We start from the raw sequence: 22,857 nt of genomic DNA, 5'->3' as shown, positions 1-22,857 counted from the left end.
CACGTACCTAAATCACCTTAAGGCACATTAGGCTAATGCATATTAAGCTTAGGCATGTGCAAAAACACATGTAGACATGCCCCTTGATGCCTAAAAAGAATCTCCTTGGGTTAGTTCTGGAGCAAATTATCTCGTGGTGTGTGTGTGCACGTGTGCGTGTGCATGTGCGCACGTGTGTGTGTGCGTGCGCGCGCGCATATGTGTGCATGCATGATCAGCGTGTTCCACCATTCTCTGTATCTACTACTATCTGATTATCCACCTGTTTTCCCATTTTACTGTCAATCTGTTCATCCACCTAAATGTCCACCTGTCTGTCACAACTGTCCCTAATTCCTCTGGAAAGTAGGGTGCAGTGGGTGGGGGTGTTCACTGGGTACATTTCACAGTCCAGGGAAATTAATTTAATAAATGACATTTGTGATTTTGGTTTTTTTTTTGACAAGGTTATTTTTTGTGATTCTGTGAGCAGCTAATGTTACAAACAAAGATCGTGGGAATTATAGTTGATAACGAATTTAACATATGACTGTGTTAATATGCTATGGACAGAGGTAGTAAGAGGACAGACTTTGCCAGGAGCTAGAGTCCCTAGGGACTCATTAAAGATGTGGCAAAGGTCCATAATGTGCTGGACCTTAAGGGTGCAGCTGATTTGACATGTCTGATACAAGACTTGTGGGGACAGATGCTGAACAGGCAAAAAAAGAATCCTGCTCAGTTTCATCTGACACAATTTAATTTTACTGCTTGCTTAAGATAAAATATTTCAACATTCAAAATGAAACAAAAGAAAAAAACAAGGAAGAAGAAAGAAAATTCATTTAATCATGTTCTTGCTAAAAGCATCTCCTTAACTACGAAGCTACTAAAAAGAAATCTCTCCAATTATGCAGAAAGTGCTTGTCACTCTTCAGAGAATTGTGGGAGGCCACAACCATTATATCATCAGGAGCTTTAATGAGCACTCCTGGGAATGTTGCCCTGGGCTAATTAAACTCACAGTCTGCAGGGATACTAGAGAAAGTGCTCAAGGAAATTAAGGGTGGCAACAGAAACAAAGTTACATTTTATGTTAATGAGCCACACAGATGGTTGCTCGGGTGGATTCTGATCAAGGAAATACAGCCCCACTGAGACTGATTAGAAAAGAAAGCCAGAGACATTTATTAAAGCTGTATGAAGGAGAGAAATAGCCTGCTCCTATGGCAAATAGCCACTGTTGTGTTAAGTGAGAAGGGTCAAGTGGTTATCCCAGGCCCCAGAGAAAGAGGATCCTTTCATTCCTAAATTCCAGCTGTGGGAAGCTGTGCAAAGGATACAGTGAGGCTTACAATGGAACACAGCCTAGGCCCCAGGAGCCTGGCACAGGCAGACAGGCTTAGATGTCCTGATCGAAAGGCACTGCTAGGTTCCTAGGCCTCAGGGACAGAGAAGCCCGCTGTACTTGAACTATGTCAAGCAACCCTGGCTGGCCTGTGACACACACTTCTACCCTATCCTAAACCACAGCCCTTTCCCCCACATCCTGAAATCTCTCTCTGTGCATGCACGTGTGCATGCACACATGAACACGCAACTCCACTGATTCACCTTAGTCTGGCAGCAGCTTCCCTTTTCACACACAAAACACTGGTAATGTATCTCACTGAGCTCCAGCCTCTCCTCCCTGCTGCCACAGCCCTGGGCTTACTGACCTCCTTTCCCACCCTGATCCTCACTATTCCAGCTCTGGTCTCAAACACATAGCTCTGCTGATGCATCTGAGTCCTGACCTGCAGCTACTCCTCCCAACTATTCCACCCCTGGTTTTCCCCATCCATTACCAGTCCTGTCAATGCCCGTCAGTATGAGCTTGGAGCTTCCTGCTTCACCAGGCCTGGGCATTCTCTGATCCCAATCTTCAGATGACCCTTGGTTATGGGTATAGCTTCTTGCTGCCCACAGTCTTCAGTCATGCTCACAGTTCTGCTAGAGCTCTTGAATCCTTATCCATTACTATCCAGGCTCCCCCCCTCCACACAGATTGGATGGCGCCCTTTGATTGTGACCCACAATATCATGCTTCCACAGCCTTGGGACCCCTCTCTCTATAGCTTTTCTGATGACCTGCAGGCTCCTGCCTCCCTTCACCAGTCTGGTGCTGCTCTTCAGTCTTGATTTTCCATGACATACTGGCATTGACATATTTTTAAATAAGAACTTAGAGCACCTTGTATGGGCACAAAAGGAGTCAATTTAACTACTGGAGCACCCGTTGAATTTTTGTGTGACTTTTGCCGCATCAGGCAAAATTTTCAGTGTCAGGTACCTAAGGTGCACGTAGCAAAAATCTACCTTATCCCAAGTATCCTCACTGACAGATATGGTATCCAACTGTATTGTCCAAACTTTCTCTGAGAGCGAGAAAAGCCTGCAAGACTGTAAAAGGGAGAAGAAAATTGGATATCTAGTTTCTATTATTTCAGAGGGAGTGAGAGGCTTAACTGAATGAAGTGCTATTATGAGTCTCATAGGGCATTTGTAGACAACATGGCATTTAGTCTTTGATAATTAACTGCACCTTTAAAATTTTAAGCCAGGTTAATGTGGTGCGACACATTTTTCTTTGAATGACATGCTCTTTTGAGTGGTGGAAGTCCCGTGTGTCATTCACTGCACATTCCAGCGGGGGGCAAATACCAATCTATCCCCCCCCCCCCACCTTCCATAATGTCTTTTCTAATGAATTACAGCAGGGCGTGCATGTGAACCAGCCTCCACAGTCCCTGCCCCTTGCCCTCATCGGCAGTCTCCTGCTAAGTCCTCCACCACCCTGCAGCTGGGGACATTCACCCCCAAACCCTGTCACTTGCACCCGCCTAGGGTCAGGCTGATCTCCCAGTATGCAAAGTCTGCCCTGGTAACCCGCCAAACACTTTGCAAAGTCCCCCACAGGGGCTGGTGCCTGGTCAGTCTGCTCTGCTTCTGGGGCTTGCATCTGGCTGTCCTGCACAGACCCCAGATCTTTTGCACAAAACCCAGAAACTTTGCAGACACACAGCTATCTTTCCCAATTTTCCCACCTTCTTTTCACACTCTTTTCCAGCCTGGCACCAGACTGTCTGTTTTTTTGTTTTTTCAGGATTCCCCCAGGGGAAGGGGCAGGAAAATGGGACTGGGTTAGGGGTTTGCTGCTTTTCCAGACTATGAGCGGTTTGGGGGGAGGGGAGCATTATGCACCTTCACCCACGTGTGAATGAGCTCCTCGGGGGGGGGGGGGGGGGCAAGCTGAACAGCAACCCACATTTTGAAAAAACATTCCAAAACATTTATAAAACAATTCACAACACATCTCCAAAAGCCATATGTGGCACTATGCAAACCGACTGACAGTGTACCTGGCCAGGGAACAGGAGGGTTTCCCAATGGAAACTGTATGAAGATCAATGAGCTCAGGAATGCTTGGAAATGTAGTCCAAAATACAAAACAAAATACAACAAAAAATAGAAGAGCTCACCACCAACAACATATAGACAGCAATCACCTGTCAACCGGGTGGCAACAAACCCACCCACCCACTCGCTACTCTTATGACATCATAGCCCCACCCACTACTTTTATAAGTAGTTATTAAGCTGTTATATTAATGGAAAAAACCGTAGTGGAATGAGAAGGAAAAAGAATGGAAGGGAGGATTCACCCGCATAACTTGTCTTTTGGGATTGGGATGGGGTTCTTGTGATTGCATACTGATGGAGAGAGGCCAGACCAAACCGAACGAGCATAGGTGGGTGCAAATGACAAGGATTTGGGGGTGATTGTGACAGTGCCCAGGTGAGACTCCCAGAGAGTCAGGACTGCCCAATGAGAGTCTGGGGGCAGGGACTGGGGAGCCCAGGTGGTTCACATGAGCCTTCTGCTGTAATACATTAAGAAAGACCCTAATACATTCTAAGGGGTCAATTGGTACTTGGCTCCCTCTACTGACATCTGCGGCGGGGAATGACACATGGGGGCTTAAATCACTCAAAAAGTGTCATTTGTGTAAACATGAACACTGTGTCAAGCAAACAAAAAATGCACTGAAAAAAAAAAAAAAGCTTCATTAAAAATTTTGACCATCTGCATTAACTCACGTGTCATCTACACATGCTCTTTTGTTTCACTTCCATAGCATTAAGTGACCTGTGAAGTGATGGTAAGACTATTCTACTTGGAAGAAAAGGGGACCCCACACACGTCCTCGTGAGGGAGGGGAATAAAACACAGAAATGTCAGATGAGCACTCCAGCAACTGAGCTCTGGGGCAGACGAACACAGGCATAACAACCTGTGCCTTTTATTGCTTGTGAGAGTAACTCTAATAGGCAGGGGTTCTGCACAACTCCAGTTTCAGTCGCTTAAGTCTACTATACCCCCCACCCACACCCCCAGCCTCCCAGAGCGATTTTGAAGGATGGAGGGGAGGGACAGCAGCCTAGCAGCTCTCTACCCACTTGGTACCCCTTCCACTGCTCCAGTCTTGCCTCTCTCCCCCTGGCTCCTCTAATCCCCTTACTCCTTTTCTCCCTCTCCCCACACACCTGTTTCACACCTCTTCACAGTTTTGCAGTCCCTAATTAGAATCCTGGACGACAGTTAGTAGGACTGTGCAAAACACAAGCATTTCATTTCGACCAGTATTTTGATGTTCCAACAGAACAGTGTTTTGTTATGACTTTTGTTTTGAGTCGAAATGGCGGTTCTGGTTCATTTCCTCGAAACATTTTGCCGTTTCAACCCTGCTTCAATGTTTCACCCTTAGGATAAAATGGGGAAGGATGAAGCAGGCTATAACTTTGATATTTCTGGCTGGATTTGGATGAAACTTGCAGGAATCGTAGCCCCTTCTGAGGGCATGATGCATGCCCTGTTTCAAGAAGATAGGTGCAGGGGGGTCAGAGAAACTGAACCCCAAAATCTTGAAAGCAAAGCTCATGTCACATGTATGCGTCAAGCCACAATGGGGTCAAAACCACAGGGGTGGTAGCTCCTGGTGAGGCCACAAAGCCTGCCAAGTTCCAAGGTGATAGGTGTAGGTGTTTGTGGGGAACTGCACCTCAAGCTGCTGACAGGCAAAACTCATGATATGCGACTCTGTGTGTGTTAAGGTGCAGCAGGATGAAAACTGCAGGGGTGGTGGCCCCTAATAAGACCACAAAACCTGCCAAGTTTCAAGGAGATAAGTGCAGGGGTTTGGGGGAAACTGCACCTCAAGCTGCAGACAAGCAAAACTCGTGACATGGGTTCTTGTGCAACTGTGTCTGTCGTGGGGCACTGGCAGTTGTGGGGGGGTGGGGGGGGGCACAACTACTGCAGGCCTGGCTGCTAAGCTACTGTGTTACCACTTAGTCACGATTCACTCAGGGACCAACTCAATACACAGTACCTAGCTGCTACCTAACAAGTTAACAAGCATGGATAAACACCTACAAAACCAGGACTAAGCAGAGGAAATAATCAATATGGATAATCAACTGCCCAGAGTCAGAGACAGTCGCTGCACAAGCACCTATGTCACGAGTTTTGCTTGTCCACAGCTTGAGGTGCAGTTTCCCCCAAACCCCTATACTTATCTCCTTGAAACTTGGCAGGCATTGTGACCTCAGCGGGGGCTAGGATTCCTGTAGTTTTGACCCTGCTGTGGCTTAACACATAGACATGATGCAAGTTTAGCTCTCAAGATTTTAGGGTGCAGTTTTTATGAACCCCCTGCACCTATCTTCTTGAATCTTAGCATTCTTTATGCCCTCAAAAGAGGCTACCATTTCTGCAAGTTTTATCCAGATCTGGACAGAAATTCCAAAGTTATAGGCTGTTTTGACCTTCCCCATTATAGCCTATGGGCAAAACGTTGAAACAGCGTCAAAGCGGCAAAACGTTTAGACTTGCCTCATTTTGTTTTGAGGTTGTTTCAACCATATCCGTTTCATTTCAGTTTTGCTGTTTTAACCTCAAAACAGGTCGAAACAATGTTGAAACAAAACTGGTGGTGAAATTTCACACAATCCTAATAGCCCACCTGGGAGCAGTTCCTCCTGCAATATTGGAGGACCACAATGGAGATACTTAAAGAGCACTTGTTAATAAGCCTTAATGTATGATCATTCAAATTTTAAGTTCTCCAACACAATCTAATTGTAATGCATAATCTCACCTATAGTATAAAAGAATGATCTTATTCTTTCTGAGACCTGAAAAGTGGGATGTTGTTCCTTAGACCCTGTTTCACATCCATCTTAACTATACACTTGGCACAACATAAGTGTCATAGCGGGGTCCTGAAGGAGGGCCGTGATTTCCTTACGGCCCCCTCACAGTGCCAAGTCGGCCCAAGGGCACCCTCAAATTCTCGCCCGCCACATCTTTGATGGTTAGATAAAGTTGGGAGGCTGCCTTACGACTCCCTGGGCACGGTTAGCTGGGACCTCTGTCCCCGTGTGTTCCCAGACCGCCTGGGGGGGTCTCCTGGTATGATGGGTGCTCCCCAGGCACCCTAGCCTTATGGGCTATGCGTGGTTCCTACTAAACCCTAATACCATGCCCCAAGCCTCACTGATGGGATAGATGCTGGTATGTCTCTCTATATGTACACGGCCCATCTCTCGGGCCTCCTCTACGTACTCTCGCCCCACTCTCTGGGGCCTCCTCTTCTTTGCTGCCCTCTCTTGGGCTCTCTGAGCCCACTCGGGGCCTCCCTGTAACGTTGCCCCTCTCTGGGGCCTTCTCTGCAGTGTTGCCCCCTGTCTGGGGCCTTTACAATAGTGTCCCCTCCTAGGGCTTTCCCTGCAATGTCACCCGAACTCAGGCTTCTAAAATATAGCCCCTCGTCTGGGGCTCCAAGCTCCCACTCTAGGGACTTCTCGGCAACGCCCCCTGACTCCCGGGCCCACCGCGCTGCTACCCCCTTCTCCCAGGGCTCACTGTGCCACTACCCCCTCTCGCTGGGGCAACCGCAGCACTCTACCCTCCTCCGGGGTTTATCGCCACACTAGCCCCTTTTCAGAGGCTCACCACACCCACACTGGGCTTCCTAATAATATTGCCCCCTCTCTAGGGCTTGCTGTGCCCGTCCTGGGCTTCCTCATAACACTGCCCCCTCTCTGGGGCTCGTCATGCCCATGCTGGGGCTTCTCAAAGCCACCCCTCTCCAGGGTTGGGTTCTACACCCAGCAAGCTACGCCCTCACTGGTGCTACTCCCTCACTGGCACCGGGGTTCCCATACCACTGGGGTTCCCCCTGAGAATGCTGCACCCTCACTGGTGCTAGGGTCCCCACACCCCTGTGTGTCCTTTTATGAGGATAACACACCCTCTTGGTGCTAGGGCCCCCCTCTGGGGTCCCTATGAGGCCTCCTCCAACCCCTTATAGCCTCACCCAAACCACCGGTGTAATATCAGAAGCAAACATAAACTCGAGCCTCCTGGCTATAACTCAACTCAAAACCGTCTGGCTAAACCATGGTGCTCAAACCTCTCAGAGCTGCCACCCTTCACTCAGCTAGAGTAGGTCTTGCAATGATCGCATTCTAACCCCAGGAGCTCCTACCTCCCTGGCCACTGGCAGAGAACTGCTAGCCTGGCCTCAGCCCTGGGCTTTATGAGGGCCAAGCCCTGCCCCTTCCGGCCAGCTGACTCTCATTAGTTGCCAGGGCAACCCACAGCTGTGCTCGTTATGTCCTGCCAGGGCTCTCTATCCCTGGCAGTTTCCACTCTCTAGGAGTGGGGTAGCGAGGTGCCCCACGACAATAAGATGTAACCAAACTCTGTGACATTTAGCACATTTCATATTTTTGAAAGTTAGAAGACCATTAGCATTTTATTTTGCCTCTTAGCAACAGAAAATGACAGAAGACTATGAGTAAACAAATTAGTATCTATGCTATTTAAATCTGTAGTTTGGCTCCACAGTTTCTCAAACATTCTTAGGGTGTGATTACATGGTAACGTTAGCAGGTACTAATTCTATGGATTGTCAGTCCGTGTTCAGGTTAACTAGTGATAGTTATCAGTTACACATTCGGGGTTAATGTCCTCTCCAATGTCTACTGTTCAGACCTGCTGCTGGACACCTGGCAAGTAGGGGCATGGCTAGGAGCTACAAGTCTGCTCTATGCCTGTCATGCTCAGTGGCTTTCTAGCCAAAGTATAGGGTATGAGGAGAGGGGAAGTGGCCCCTGTCATGCTTGGGTCATTCCATCCACCTTCCAAGTCACTCCAGTGCCTCCTACACCTATCTCCTACTCCATGTTTGGCCTGTAAACCCCCAGATACCCCCCACCCCACAATTGGCCCCTTTATCCCAATCCCTTGTCATGCTGGGTCCCTAGGTGTTAGGGTGACAGTATATGGATCTTGGGGAGCATTGGATTTGCAGCTGACTATATGACCTGTGGCCTTACAAAGCTGCTAACCACAAAGCAGAAGGGTATATTAAAAGTAATGTTGCAAGATGCTTAGGCAAGCATTTGTCTAACAATATAGTAGTGTTGTAAGAACTATAACTCATTGTGTAAAAGAAACAGGATGGGATCCGCCAGCTATCATTAGGAGATAAAGCAGATTTTGCTTATGAATGCTTATGCTAAGCCAGCCATTTGCTTATGCTAAGTAGCCATCTTAAAGGTGTCAACCATTTTCAAGTTAATCTGTGTAAGTCTGTGTGTTGTGAATGAGGTGAAGTCTTAGGAATGTGGCGATGGTACAACGTGGGACTGAAAAACAGACTGGAATGTGAAAGACAACATGTAATTGATAACAGAATCTCAGATAAACATATGCAAAAAGGTAAAGAAGCTTCCAGAAGCTTCCAGGCTTTAGTCAAAATATGTCCAAGTGACTGAAAGAAGCAGGGGTCAAGGTCTTAGACATGCACTCATAGCAAAAAGACACGTAGATAAGTGACATACATAGCTAATTCCATGTTAATGAAACAAACAGTAAACAGAGGTGGAGCTTAAGATGGTAAGGAGTAAGGGTGGAACAAAGGAGGGACAAAGGTGGAGTAAATGTTAATGAGTATAAACCAAGGTGTATAAATATGGAAAAAAAAACAAACAAACCTAATGTTTGCTGCAGCTCCCCAATTTGTTGGAGCTGGCCTGAAGCCATCCCCATTTTGAATAAAGCTGTTGATGAGCAATGTGTACAGATGATGCACAATGTCATTGATCCATTGTCTCCCTAGTCACTGGGCATTGCATGGAGTTGAGGTCTAACACTAGGTAGCCAGGGCTGGGGGAAGCATGTCAAGTCCAAGTGTAGTGAAGTCAGAAACCAGGCAATCCATCTGAGGAACTGAGCCAGAGATCCAGAGGGTCAGGAAACCAGCTGGGTTGGGTATCCAGGAAACCAGAATCAGGTCTGGTATCCAAAAGATCAGGCAAATCTTTGGGTCCAGGGGCAAGCCAGGTTCGGTATCCAGAAATTCTGTCAGGAAGCCAATAACAGCACAAGCCAAGGGTGCAGAAGACTAGGTCCAGGGCTGAGTCTTGTTGCCAGACACTTCCTTTTTTTTGGATTGGGGTTTATTATATTGGAAGGGATAGCCACTCCAATGACAGGGAGTGTGAGTGTGGCTATGCCCAGATGGAGGGCTCTGGCTACTTGTGTCTGCCCCAGTGTTCTTTTAGGCAGGTAGCAGACTGGGATGGGCATCCATGCCAGGACCTCTGACTTCAAGGCCACAGCCTGATACTCCTGATTGGCCCTTCCACCTATAGATTGCTGCCCTGCTATCCCAATCAGCCTGAGAGAAGGAGCATTAGTGGGCAGGTTTTCTGCAGCTTGTCATCCTAGCACACCTGGATCCATTCCCTATAGCTGGATCAGCTGCAGCTGGGCAGCTCCACTCCCTCCCCTCCCCCTGCTTTCCCACCTGGATCTGGGCACACAGGGGCAGTGTGGTCTGCATGAACCCCATGATCAGGCAAGGGTGGGGTGGAGCCCCCTTACCACTATCTCTGGTTCTCAGGATGACTGGGATGATAGGGCAGTGATCCAAGGGGTAGGAGTGGATGGGGTAGTGGGAACAAATGGGGCAACTGGGCTTCTGGGAACAAAATGGGGTGTAGAGTAAGATTTGGAGATTGGGAGGGCAATTTGGGGTACAGAGGTAGCATCTCCTGACCCACCCACTTCTTTGTCTTCCCTACCCACCACACTCTCCTTTCCCCCCTTCCCTTCTCCACTCACTGAATTCCCTCCCTGTGCAGTGGCTATCACAATACTTCTCCAAGACTGAAAATATAGGTTAGTTTGGACCTGTACTGACAGATAGTGTAGTTCTCCCTGAAACTCCATTTTTTGGGTAATTTGCTGTCCTTCAAAGAAATCATGCCTGGTTCTAGACTGTTTAGGACAATATTCTCTTTTGTTACCATTTTTGGACCACAAAATGATCTGCAAGATGTGCGGGCCGGGTGCGAACCTATGGCACTTGTCGCGCTGCATGCGGGCTGTGGCCGGCAGCCCGGGCACTCCGGGTCGGAGAGGGCGGACGCCGAGCTAGAATTAGGCGCAGACGCGTAATGGTAGATTTTAAAATTGTTTACTTACACCGGGATGGTCGTGGTGCAGGCTGGAAAACTTGCTTGAGTTGCGGTTACAAACAAAAAGAACACGAACAATCACGTGGAGTTTGCTAGGCTCCACGCAAACAGAACTCCGGATGTCCTGGACAAGCGCGCCACGAAGCAGAAAACTCATAGATACGTCTTAAGAGAGGTTACCGCACGAAGACGGGAAGAGGTGGGCGGTGGATCAGGCCACCAAACTCCTCTGAGTCTCACACAGGGTTTCTATTACCCTGCCGTGTACCCAGAGTCCCCACGAGATGGATGTGGAGTCCTCTTCGGCTTGGGAGGAAACCGCTCAAGCTTCTTATACGGCTAGCAGGCCAATCGCTAGCCGCCACGTGGGAATAATTTAGAACTAGCCAATAGCGGGGAACAAATTTGCATTCGAAGAGCGGGAACTCTTTGCGCCGTGCATTTCTGTGTTGCAAAGGGAAATGCACCCTGCAAAGACAGCTGCAAAGTGGCGGGAACTCTCTCCTTTGCACGCGGGTTCTCTGTGCAGCAAAACTCCACCGTGCAATGAAGCTGTAAACCCACGGGGATAATTCTAGTGCCAAAGCACACACAAAATCATACCTTTGGGTCATGACATCTCCCCTTGCTGAAGGCACAATAGAATTATACTACATGTCCATCATCCGGGTTATTAGTGGCTCTGTTAACGGTTTGTGAAACTAAACGAACAAATACAAAATTAGTTAACAATAAAAATTCATCCTCAAGGGATCGAATCAAATAATAGCCAGCACACACACATATACATAAAATCACATTCGTAACAAAAAACTGGATGATCATGGCTTCAGTGGGCGTCATGGTGGAATCGTGCGTCAGGCCTTCTCTCCTTTCAGTGATGTTGTCTTTCTCTGGGCCTCTCTCCACCACACACTCCGAATCCCTGATCTGTAAAAGAACTTTCTTAAAAAGGGTTATTTCACTAATATTTACAAAATTACACGGGACCGCATGATAATGCAGTCGATTAAACTTACTATCACTATTAAATACAGATATTTAAAACACGATTCTATGTTGGACAGCCCTTTCTCTCTTTTTACACTCAACAACTCGACGAAATCGTCGAGGAGTCGTCGTCACCCTTTTCTAGGTAATGAAGACCTAACTCGTAGGCTAGTTGCCATTGTCCCGCGTCCCCCAAAATCCAAAGCTGTCGCTTATTAAGTCCAGAATGCTACAGGAGGAATCCAAACATGTAATCGCTCCTCTTGCGTTCTCTGGTGTAATACTGGACGTTCGGATTTGTGGCGTCTTGTGTTCTGAGCCTCAGTTGGGCGTTGACATTCCCGATCACTGGGCAGTTTCGGCTCCATTAGGACACGCAGTCCTGGCAACTGATGAAGGAGACTACTCACAGGGTGGTCGACCATTGGGTTAAGCGCAATAAGCAAAACCACTATGTTCCTCTGCCCATAGATCTTAAGACAACTATCTATGCTGTCGAGAGTTACTGGAACGGTTCCAGGGTCTCGCAGGTGACGATGAGGCCATGGTCACATTCCTTGGAGCGGTGTCAGTCCCAACGTACATACTCTTGGGTTCCAGGCGCAATACGAGACTCCGATGATAGCCAGTACAAGCTGCTCTGCACCGGTGTGCTCTGGTCGTCCGTTGTGCCATGCGTGGGCCTTTTGTTCGATTACTCCTGCCACAAGCGCTGGAATTGGAATAGGCCAGTGGACACTAAACGACACCATGTCAATGTCAGTGACATGTCCCCTACTCCATGAAGCTTGTCTCACCAAGAAGCTTGCTTCTTCCTGGTCCAGGAGGTCGGACCCAAGCTCCAGGACCAGACGTCCCAACCACACAGCCAGAGTTTCCTCAGGTTGGATCCTGGATTCTCTACACAAATTTTGCAGTTCGGCTCTGGAGCAAGCGTAATAGGTAGTAGCATGAACTGCACTCTGTGGACCGATGACTTGGCTGCTTGATGCTGCAGGCTGATCAATTTCTTCACGAGTCGTTGTTGTTGTTGTCTCTGTTGGAGCTGTAGTTATTGTTACTGTGGGGGTTGTTGCTGTTTCAGGTGGGAGGGGCGGATGCACTCCTCCGCTTGACTCCCCCTCCCGTTGGCAGAGGGACGTGGTCGGCAGAATCGACGCTACGTCGCTGGGCGGAGTCACTGGCCAAACCCTCGCGGGTTCCTCTGAAGTTCCATCCCTCTTTTCCGGCTTCTCCACGTGGTCTTCTCTCTGCTCGGCGCCATCTTGTTGTGGCATTTTAAGATCCCCTCTCTCAGCCGCTTCTCCGACCGCCCGAACGGCCATACGCAGCTGGGTCTTTAAACTTAGAGTTTTGTTCATTAGATCCGTCATGGTTTGAAAAGTTGCATTCAATTCTCCCCCCTTGTCGCACCGTAGGACCACTCTCTCATCTACGGCGCGTCCCTCCGTCTCCGGGTCCTCGCGGAGCTCGGACGGAAGATCGCGACCCCTCAGTCTAGGTATTACCACGCAAGGGGAGAGCCAGCCGATCGGCATCGGCTCTCCCATCTCCCGGGCACATCGCGAGCAACGGACACACTCCCGGGTGAGGGTCGGGCCCACTGCACTCGCCGGGTCGACTTCGGCAAGGGTTACAGCATCGAGGGGCCTGTACAGGACCCGCTCGTCGCTCATGATACACCCGAACGCCGCGGGGTGAAGATACACTTCTCTCCCTTCTAGGCCTCCATTTCTGGGAGTTCCCTCTTCTCCCTTTAGCGAAAGGCGTCCACTGACACATCTCCTGCCCGTTCCGCCCGCCTGATGGTACGCGATGTGCGCCTCCAGTTCCGCAACACTTGCTACATTGCGTCTCTCACTTTTCCAAGGGCAGTTCTCAACTAATTCTAACTCTAGCGAGCCCTCTCCTGATCCCATACTTGTCGCCATGTGAGGGCCGGGCGCGAACCCGGGCCCTTGTCGCGCTGCACGCGGGCTGTGGCCGGCAGCCCGGGCACGCCGGGTCAGAGAGGGCGGACGCCGAGCTAGAATTAGGCACAGACGCGTAATGGTAGATTTTAAGATTGTTTACTTACACCGGGATTGTCGCGGTGCAGGCTGGAAAACTTGTTTGAGTTGCGGTTACAAACAAAAAGAACATGAATAATCACATGGAGTTTGCTAGGCTCCACGCAAACAGAACTCCGGATGTCCTGGACAAGCGCGCCACGAAGCAGAAAACTCATAGATACGTCTTAAGAGAGGTTACCGCACGAAGACGGGAAGAGGTGGGCGGTGGATCAGGCCACCACACTCCTCTGAGTCTCACACAGGGTTTCTATTACCCTGCCGTGTACCCAGAGTCCCCACGAGATGGATGTGGAGTCCTCTTCGGCTTGGGAGGAAACCGCTCAAGCTTCTTATACGGCTAGCAGGCCAATAGCTAGCTGCCACGTGGGAATAATTTAGAACTAGCCAATAGCGGGGAACAAATTTGCATTCGAAGAGTGGGAACTCTTTGCACCATGCATTTCTGTGTTGCAAAGAAAATGCACCCTGCAAAGACAACTGCAAAGTGGTGGGAACTCTCTCCTTTGCACGCGGGTTCTCTGTGCAGCAAAACTCCACCGTGCAATGAAGCTGTAAACCCACGGGGATAATTCTAGTGCCGAAGCACACACAAAAATCAGAACTTTGGGTCATGACACAAGATATGGACCGCTCTCTTCTTGCATGGTGCCAATGATACAAACATAACAGATCAGGGATGGGGAAGAGACTCAAATCACCCAAATTCTGAAACCACCCAGCAAACAAGCAAATGGAAGAAAACCTGTAACAGGGAAGAGCAAATGAGAGAACAGATTATGCTGAGGATGTTTGGCAAGTACTTATTATTGAGGGGATTTGCTAAGGAAAAATTGCAAACCCAAAAGACAAAAATCACATTGGATTTAAGAAGATCAGGTTGCTCTTTTGTACCCAGGAATCTGAGCAGCTAAACAGCACACTGTGTCATTGTCTTCTCTGGAAAGAAGGCACCAGATAGAGCTAAAATTGTCCCAGACACCCCATCTTCCTCCACCCATCTCAGATCAGTGGGGGAACAAAATAAGTATTGAAACTCTCATTCAGTTTCTTTGCAGCTTTTCTCAGAGCTCCATGCATGTTCTTGTTTCTCAAGCTGTAGATGAGGGGGTTGACCACGGGAGTCAGGACAGTGTAGAATATGGAGAAGACCTTGTCCAGGGCCCTCAGCCTTTTGGTTTTAGGGAACAGATACACAACAATTAAAGTCCCATAGAAAAGGGTCACCACAATGAAGTGAGAAAAGCAGATGGAAAAGGCTTTCTGCCTCCCAGTAGTGGAAGGGACTCTCAGGATGGTGTTAATGATACAAACATAAGAGATCAGAGTTAATAAGAGAGAGGGAAGTGTTAATGTGGAAGAAAATTTGGTGAGAGAGGCAACGAGCTGCTGGGAAGGGATGGCCTCCACCTCTCTCTGCTGGGGAGGAGGCTCTTCTCAGCCAGACTGGCTGACCTGTTCCACCGAGCTTTAAACTAAGCCCACTGGGGAACGGAGGGACTACCGCCACTGCTGGCCCACTGAGCAACCCTTGCAAAGCCAGCAGGCCAAGGCACTGAAGGGAGCCCACCCCTGGAACAACTGGCAGGCAAGGCAAGGGCCCTGAAGGGGCTACTTGCCTGCCTGTACACAAATGCCAGGAGCTTGAGGAATAAACAGGAGGAACTTGTCCTCCTGCTTTGTGCAAAAAAATTCCAATGTCATAGGGATAACAGAGACCCAGTGGGACTCCACCCATAACTGGGCCACAGGTATAAATGGCTATACCCTGTACAGGAGAGATCAAGTAGACAAAAGGGGAGGAGGTTTAGCTTTCTATGCTAAGGAGAGCTACACATCCCTGCAAGCCAACATTGGTGACCAGGGTGGATGGCTGGAGACCCTCTGGGTTAAAATCCATGGGGAACATGGCACAGGGGACACAATAGTGGTAGTCTACCTCCCACTTGAGGTCAAGAGCTTGACTAGTAGTTGACCAGGGCTGGGGCCGCATGCTCTAGTTCCACGGTTGTCATGGGAGACTTCAACTACCCAGACATCTCATGGGAAGAGCGCTCGGCTAAATCCAAGCAGTCACAAAGCTTTCACTTGTGCGTGGATGACCTCTATCTGACACAAGAGGTCTGCGGGCCAACAAGAGGTAAAGTGCTGCTCAACCTGGTACTAGCAAATGGGGATGACCTAATCAGTGACCTAATGTTTGAAGGGAAGCTGGGCGACAGCGACCATGAGTTGATAAAGCCGGCAAGTCAGTCAGCAATACAGAAGTCGTTGACTTCAGGAAAGCTGACTTTGACAAGCTCAGAAGGCTTGTCGGGGAGTCCCTAAGGGACCACAATCCCAAGGGGAAGGGAGCACAGGAAGACTGGTTGCTCCTCAAGGAAGCGATCCTTGGTGCACAAGCTACTGCTATTGTGTCCTGGAGGAAAGGCAGCAAAGGGGCACAGCAGCCCCCCTGGCTCTCCAGGGAACTAGCAGACCACCTACTGCACAAAAAGAAAGGTCTACAAAGGATGGAGAACGGGATTCACCTCCAAGGAGAAATATTTCACACTGGTCTGGTCCTGCAGGGACTCTGGAAACAGACGGACGAGAACCTGAAGGTGTTTAACATCAAAAAAAATGCAAGCTTCTCCACCTTGGGAGGAGAAACCCGCAGCATCCTTATAGGCTCTGTAGTGCTACACTGGCTAGCACCACAGATAAAAGGTACTCGGGGGTCATGATTGACCACAAAATGAACATGAGTTTTCAATGTGATGCTGTAGCCAGTAAAACAAGCAAAACTCTGGTTTGCATCCATAGATGCTTCTCAAGAAAATCCCAGGACGTCATTCTCCCATTGTACTCGGCCTTGGAGAGGCCACAGCTGGAGTATTGCATCCAGTTTTGGGCTCCACAATTCAAAACGGACGTGGAAAAACTTGAGAGAGTGCAGAAGAGAGCCATGCACATGATGAGGGGTCAGGAAAACAGACCTTACGCTGACAGGCTGAGAGCTATGGGACTCTTTAGCCTGCAAAAGCACAGGCTCAGGGGCAATCTGATGGCCATCTATATGTTTATCAGGGTTGCTCACCAGGACCTGGGGGGACAATTGTTCACCAGAGCACCCCAAGAGATGACAAGGTCAAACGGTCACAAACTCCTGCAAGACTGTTTCAGGCTGGACATAAGGGAGAGCTTCTTTACTGTTCAAGCCCCCAAGGTCTAGAATAGCCTGCTGCCAGAGGTGGTTCAAGCATCTACTTTGAACGCCTTCAAGAGAAATTTGGATGTCTTTCTTACTGGGATCCTATGACCCCAGCTGACTTCCTGCCCCTGGGGCAGGGGGCTGGACTTGATGATCTTCCAAGGTCCCTTTCAGCCCTAATGTCTATAAAATATGTAATCTATGTAATATGAAAATATGAAAGCCAGCAGCTCTACCAAGTGCGTTTCATTACAGGACAGTCTGATCAGGAGGTGCTACTTCACAGTCAGGGCGGCTAGGATCTGGAACCAACTTCTAAGAGAAGTGGTGCTGGCTCCTACCCTGGGGGTCTCTAAGAGGAGGTTAGATGAAATCCTTGCTGGGGTCATTTGACCCCAGTGCTCTTTCCTGCCATGGCAGGGGGTCAGACTTGATGACCTGTCAAGGTCCCTTCTGACCCTACAAACTATAAAACGATGGGTAAAGTCAAAACAGAAGTAATCAGATTTACTGGGCCCACAGAACTGCATTTGTGGTATTAGGCATATGATTATAGGAATACACATAAATCCATTCATCCAAGAAACAGCAATGATCCAAGATACACAATCTAGCATTCATAAGAAATGTGTAATGCAGGGGTTTTCATGTTGCTACATACTGATCATAAGGCATGGCTGCAAGGAGATAGCGTTCTGTATCTGCTGAAAAGCCAAAGAAAGCTGTGTGCTACAGCTTCTGACAGAAATGGTTCTGTCCCCAGTCAAGAAGGTAGCCAGCAGTCTGGGCAGGATGTTTCTTGTGTAGCAGGTCACCAAGCAGGACAAACTTCCCAGGAAGAAGTACATGGAGGATGAAGGAGCTAATCAGCCACAACCATTACAATTATAAGGAAGCTCCCAGAAGCAGTCACAGTGTAGATAGTTAGGAAGAGAAAGAAGCTGTAGCTCAGGGACATTCCCAAATCCTAGGAGGAGGAAAATGACTGTTTGATTTCCCCATTAAGTTTCTGCCATGGATTATATCTAGGAAAAAGGAGACACAAAAGCGAAGGAAAAAAAAAAAAAGATGAAATCCTTCTGTGAGATACCTTGAAGAAGATCAGTCTAAATTTTAATGCCATAATACCAGTTTGTCAGTAGTATTTTCTCAGCAGCCTAAAGGGGTGAGGTGTGCATCTCTTATGAACACCATTCAGTTACTGGTGGCATCCAAGAGGATGCACCTCTCTTATACCTGTTCCTTAATGTGTTCCATGAATACTTTTCCCCTTCCGTTAACTGAGCTAAAGTGTTGTGCTACATTGCCGTTACATCAGGAAAACGGCCAGTTTGTGTTATGATTAGGTAGCAATCTAGTGGGGAAAAAACACCCTTCCTTCCAGCAGCCTCCCAAACACAGGTTTTTATAATCCAAACACAAGATTATGGATTTCCATGTCTTGATGTGTAAAAAATATTATTAGGCAGTGTCTCTCCTTTCTTTCTTCCAGGTGGCTGGGGGGGGGGGGGGGGGGGGAGAGGACAGGGGGGACTGGGATGGGGAAGGGACCTATGTGGCTTTTTGAAGGATTTTCCACAATAGAATTATAGAAAATGAGGATTGGAAGGGACCTCAGGAGATCACATCTAGTCCAACCAGGTTGACTAGATGTGTAGGGAGTGCATGGGGGTGCATGTGCACCCCCTGAGAGTGCCAGGGCTTTGTCAAGCTGGACCCTAAAAAACCTCCAAGGAAGTAGATTCCAGCACCTCTCTAGGTAACCCAGTCCAGTGCTTCACCACCCTCCTGGTGAGAACGTTTTTCCTAATATCCAACCTAATCTTCCATTGCTGAAACTTGAGACCACTGCTCCTTGAGACAGAAAGCCAGGTTGCTACCTCCCCTCTGTCAGGACTTCTGTACATTGTTTCTCCACTTCAGATTGCTGCCCTCAACTCCCCCTGTCATTCTGTCCTCACAGGGCCTGCCTGCACTGCAGGGGGATACAGTAGGTATTCTCAGCACAAAACATTTGAGGAACCTCTCCAGCAGGACCACAGAAATACTAAATAATGAACACCTTAAAGTACAAGTTACCAATATCTGTTATGTTGTGAGCTGCTGCCTATTATTATAGAGTAAGTTCTGCATATGCTGCTCTTCTTGTAATTTTTTTATTACAAACAATCTTTTGCATGTGCTTCTTCTGGAAGTAGAAGCAATCATCAAAGATACCCAAGACCAAATTTATACCAAGGGTGGAATTCTATTTCCCCATTTCCTAGTGGTTGTTTTTTGGGCAAGTAAGTTCCAAAAACACCACTTACACATAGAGAGTGATTCTATTTCATAAGCAGTGCGGATGCATCATTTTGCATGCACACACACAGCTACTCATTGGCTGCAGAGATACACACCCACAAGGAGCCCGTGAATGTAATGGAATCTAAGGTCCAAAAATGTATTCAGCCAGAAACACATGATGAGTGCCTAACACACTACAGAGGAGACGAAAAGCCAGAGTTTCTACCTGTCCATAAATGTATGGATAATGTATATATAAAAGAAGAAAAAAAAAAAGAGGGTGGGGGGGTGTTAAAAGTGCTCTTCTGTGAAGTCCATAAAATATTCAGATTTTCATGAATTCTATAGACTGTTGGCAAATCTGTCCCCTGATGCTACCCATTGGGTCCTTATGAAGTTTCCAGAAATGCTTCAGGTATTGTGCTTGCTGGAGTGGGGCTTCCTGTCCATTTGCTCTTGCAGGGAGGGAGGGGACCTTGTTGGCAGGGAGCATAGCCCGAAGCACAGGGATGAGGTTTCGAACGTCCCCATCTCACACCGTTCCCTCCCTCCCATCAATGTTGTGCTGCATGTACATCCCCTGTGTGTCCCACCAGGGGAGGAAGAGGTTGTTTGCAGGTGCAAAACATCTAGGAGCAGCAGTTGTAGCAAAGAGGGGGCTACTAAAGGCACCTACACATATTCCAGATGTGTTCAGCATCCCTGCATTTCAAATTGCAGGAGAGGCACTTTAGCTAAAGCTCAAACAAGCTTTGGTTAAAGTGCCCCCCCCCCCACCATTTTGAAGTGTGGGGTGCTAAATACATGTGATGCTGAAGATGCCAGTCACAGCAGTAGCAAGCTCCTGTAATGGGAGGAGCAGTGCAGAGATCTTTTGCACCTCCGCCCTCCTCTTGAGGGTGTATGCAGTGATTTGGCAGAGGTGAGACTGCATAATAGGGGGTTAGAGACATATACCCCTGCCTTCCCTACACTAACATGGGAAGTTCATTTGGGGAAGAGCAGCTGATGAAACTTCTAGTTGATATATGCAGGGAGGTTATTACCAGGTAAGGTAGTTGTGAAAAGTTGCCTCTGGATTCAGCACTGGATTTTTCAGCACGCTGTTTTGTGCCCAGCCAGGCTTTAGCTCTCACTGCTGGAGGAATGATTTTGCTGCACAAAAACACAGTAAGATTCTGGGTGTGACAAAGCACTGAAAATTTCTGTATTTAATATACAGGAAATTTAAAAAGCCCTGGGTTTCTGGAGGAGCAGGGGAGGGGATTATAGTCTGCCTATAAACTGAACAAATAGAGCATATATTTTGTACTTTTTTACATTTTACACAATGTAAAGGATGTACAAAGTCCATACAAAGTTTGCAGATTGTCAAAAAAGGGGGGAAAAAAAATCTTGCACTGGCAACCCTGAGAAAGGTCCTCCCAGGCTTTAACTCCTGAAAACTGAGTACTTTGGACCCTAATATAGGAATCCAGGGATGCAGGCGCTCAGCCTCTGTAGAGAGGGTTTAAAATGTGCATCTCCAATTCCTAAGCACAGTGCTCTGATCACCACTATATAATTGAGGCTTTATTCAGAAACTTCTCCAGTGCTCTTTTTGAAGCTGGGCCCCAGGGCCACTAAGAGAGGATATACCTGAGTCCAAGAAAGAGGCACCAAGACAGGGTGTGTGGCTCATTTAGATGGTCACTGGTCTGAAAGAAAGGATGTCACAGCTTCTAGCCTGGACTCTTATATGTAATGAGATGAGACAAATGATCTCTCTCTATTAAAGAGTCCTCCTTCCATTTTAGCCAATGACTAGCCAATGGAAGGAGGGCATCAGTTTCAGAAAGGAGCACTGGAGAGGGGCTTTGTATAATGCATGATCTGTGGTACAGTGGTAGATTGCTGAGGGAGGAAGGGGTGGAAAACCAGAATAGAGGGGGAACAAGGAGGGGTGTGGGATGCATTTGTGCCCACCATTTGGCTGTGTGGCCCATGCGGTGACTTCTGTGAGCTCATCAGTTTCTCAGTGTGGCTCATGTTGGAGCTGCTGCCTGGCAGAGTACTAGAAGCCAGGGACTGAATGCCATTGTTGCAGCTAAAGCACCAGCTCCAGCAGAATGCATGGTGACTAGCTGGTGAGCTCAAGGAATGCAGATGAGTCTCCCTCCCTTTCCCTCTCCTCCTCCCCAAAATTCATTTTCTGAATCCACCCCTGAATCAGAGCAATACAACTGGGGAATGACTAACTAGATTGCAGTAATGTAGGCAAAAACCTGGGGATCACAATAAGCAAGCTGGATATGAGCCAGCAGTGTGTTCTTGTGGAAGAGGCCAAGATTACCTTGGGCTGCATCAACAGGAGTGCCATTTGCAAATCAAGAGAAGGGTTATTTCTGCTCTGTTCAGCACTGGTGAGGCCTCACTTGGAGTACTACGTTCAGCTCAGGGCCTCGCACTTCAAGAAAGATATGGACAGATCAGAAAGCAACAAAAATTATTAGAAGCTTTAGAAACACGACTGATGAGGACAGGCTGAAAGAGCTTGGGTTATTTAATCAGGAGAAGGGAAGACTGGGGGGCGGAGGGTGGAAGATTTGATAACAGTCTTCCAATACCTGAAGAGCAATTACAGAGAGGCTGGATATGGACTTTTCTTTGTGGCCATAGGGGATAGAAATAAGAAAAAATGGCTTCAAACTTCAGCAGAGGAAATTGAGGTTGGAGATTTAGAAGGAAGTTTAACTATGAGGTTAGTCAAGCATTGGAGCTGGGCGCCTAAACAAGAAGTTGTGGAAACTCCATTGCTGAAGATTTTCAAAAGCAAGTTGAACAGACATTTGGCTGGATGGTTTAAATCAGGCATGATCCTGCCTTGAGCAGGGGATGCACATAATGACCTCGTGAGGTTTCTTCCGGCCCAATTTTTTTATGGTCCAAGTTCAACACACACTCTGGGTAAGGAGGGCGTAAACTTGATGGGGGCCTATTTGGACAAGTACCCCAATTCCTTAGCTATTGGGGCTAAAGTACTGATTGGCCCTCATCTACAGGCACAGGATGGTGCATCTAAAACCATAAAAGTCAAGGCAAAAATGGCAAGATAGACCATTATAAATCTGCCACTTAGATGTGCAAATAGAAATATGAATCCATTTCTCTAGGTTGCTCAGTACTTAACATTACACACACAAGACAGTTATGCATTTGGGAAAAAAAGAAAAAAAAACAAAACAAAACAGTAATTAAGCTTTATCCTAAGAAGCATAGTTATCTAAATAGTATAGATAAATATATAGATACAGATAAATTTATTTACATAGCTATCTAAATAATAGCATGTGTCAACACTATTTAACTTAAATCTAACTTGGGTATTCCTACCCACATTGAACTCACAACTTTGACTGCAAAAAGGAACCTTACCATTGTCTCTGCATATCAGGATATCTATGTTTTAAATGGAAGAGTATATTAACTTTTCTTCATGATGGATATAGAGTGCACCTCTGAAATCCTGCCTCCAAAAGGTTTCAGTCACTTTGCTCTTGAATAACAAACTGGTTAGAAAGTGATAACCATTACAAATTACATTGGCGTACCAATCACATGGGAAGGTATCTAGTAGGGCTGTGTGAAGCTTTGGGTGGTGATTCAATTCAGAGGAGATTTGGCCCAATTTGGTGCCCGAATCTTTCAATTTAATCAGGGGACCAATTTAAAGGTCTGTATTGATTCAAAGCTCTCCAAATCTTGGGA

The sequence above is a fragment of the Alligator mississippiensis genome, chromosome 11, assembly GCF_030867095.1.
Source record: "Alligator mississippiensis isolate rAllMis1 chromosome 11, rAllMis1, whole genome shotgun sequence".
NCBI classification, from domain to species: domain Eukaryota; kingdom Metazoa; phylum Chordata; order Crocodylia; family Alligatoridae; genus Alligator; species Alligator mississippiensis.
This window is presented reverse-complemented; position numbering follows the sequence as displayed.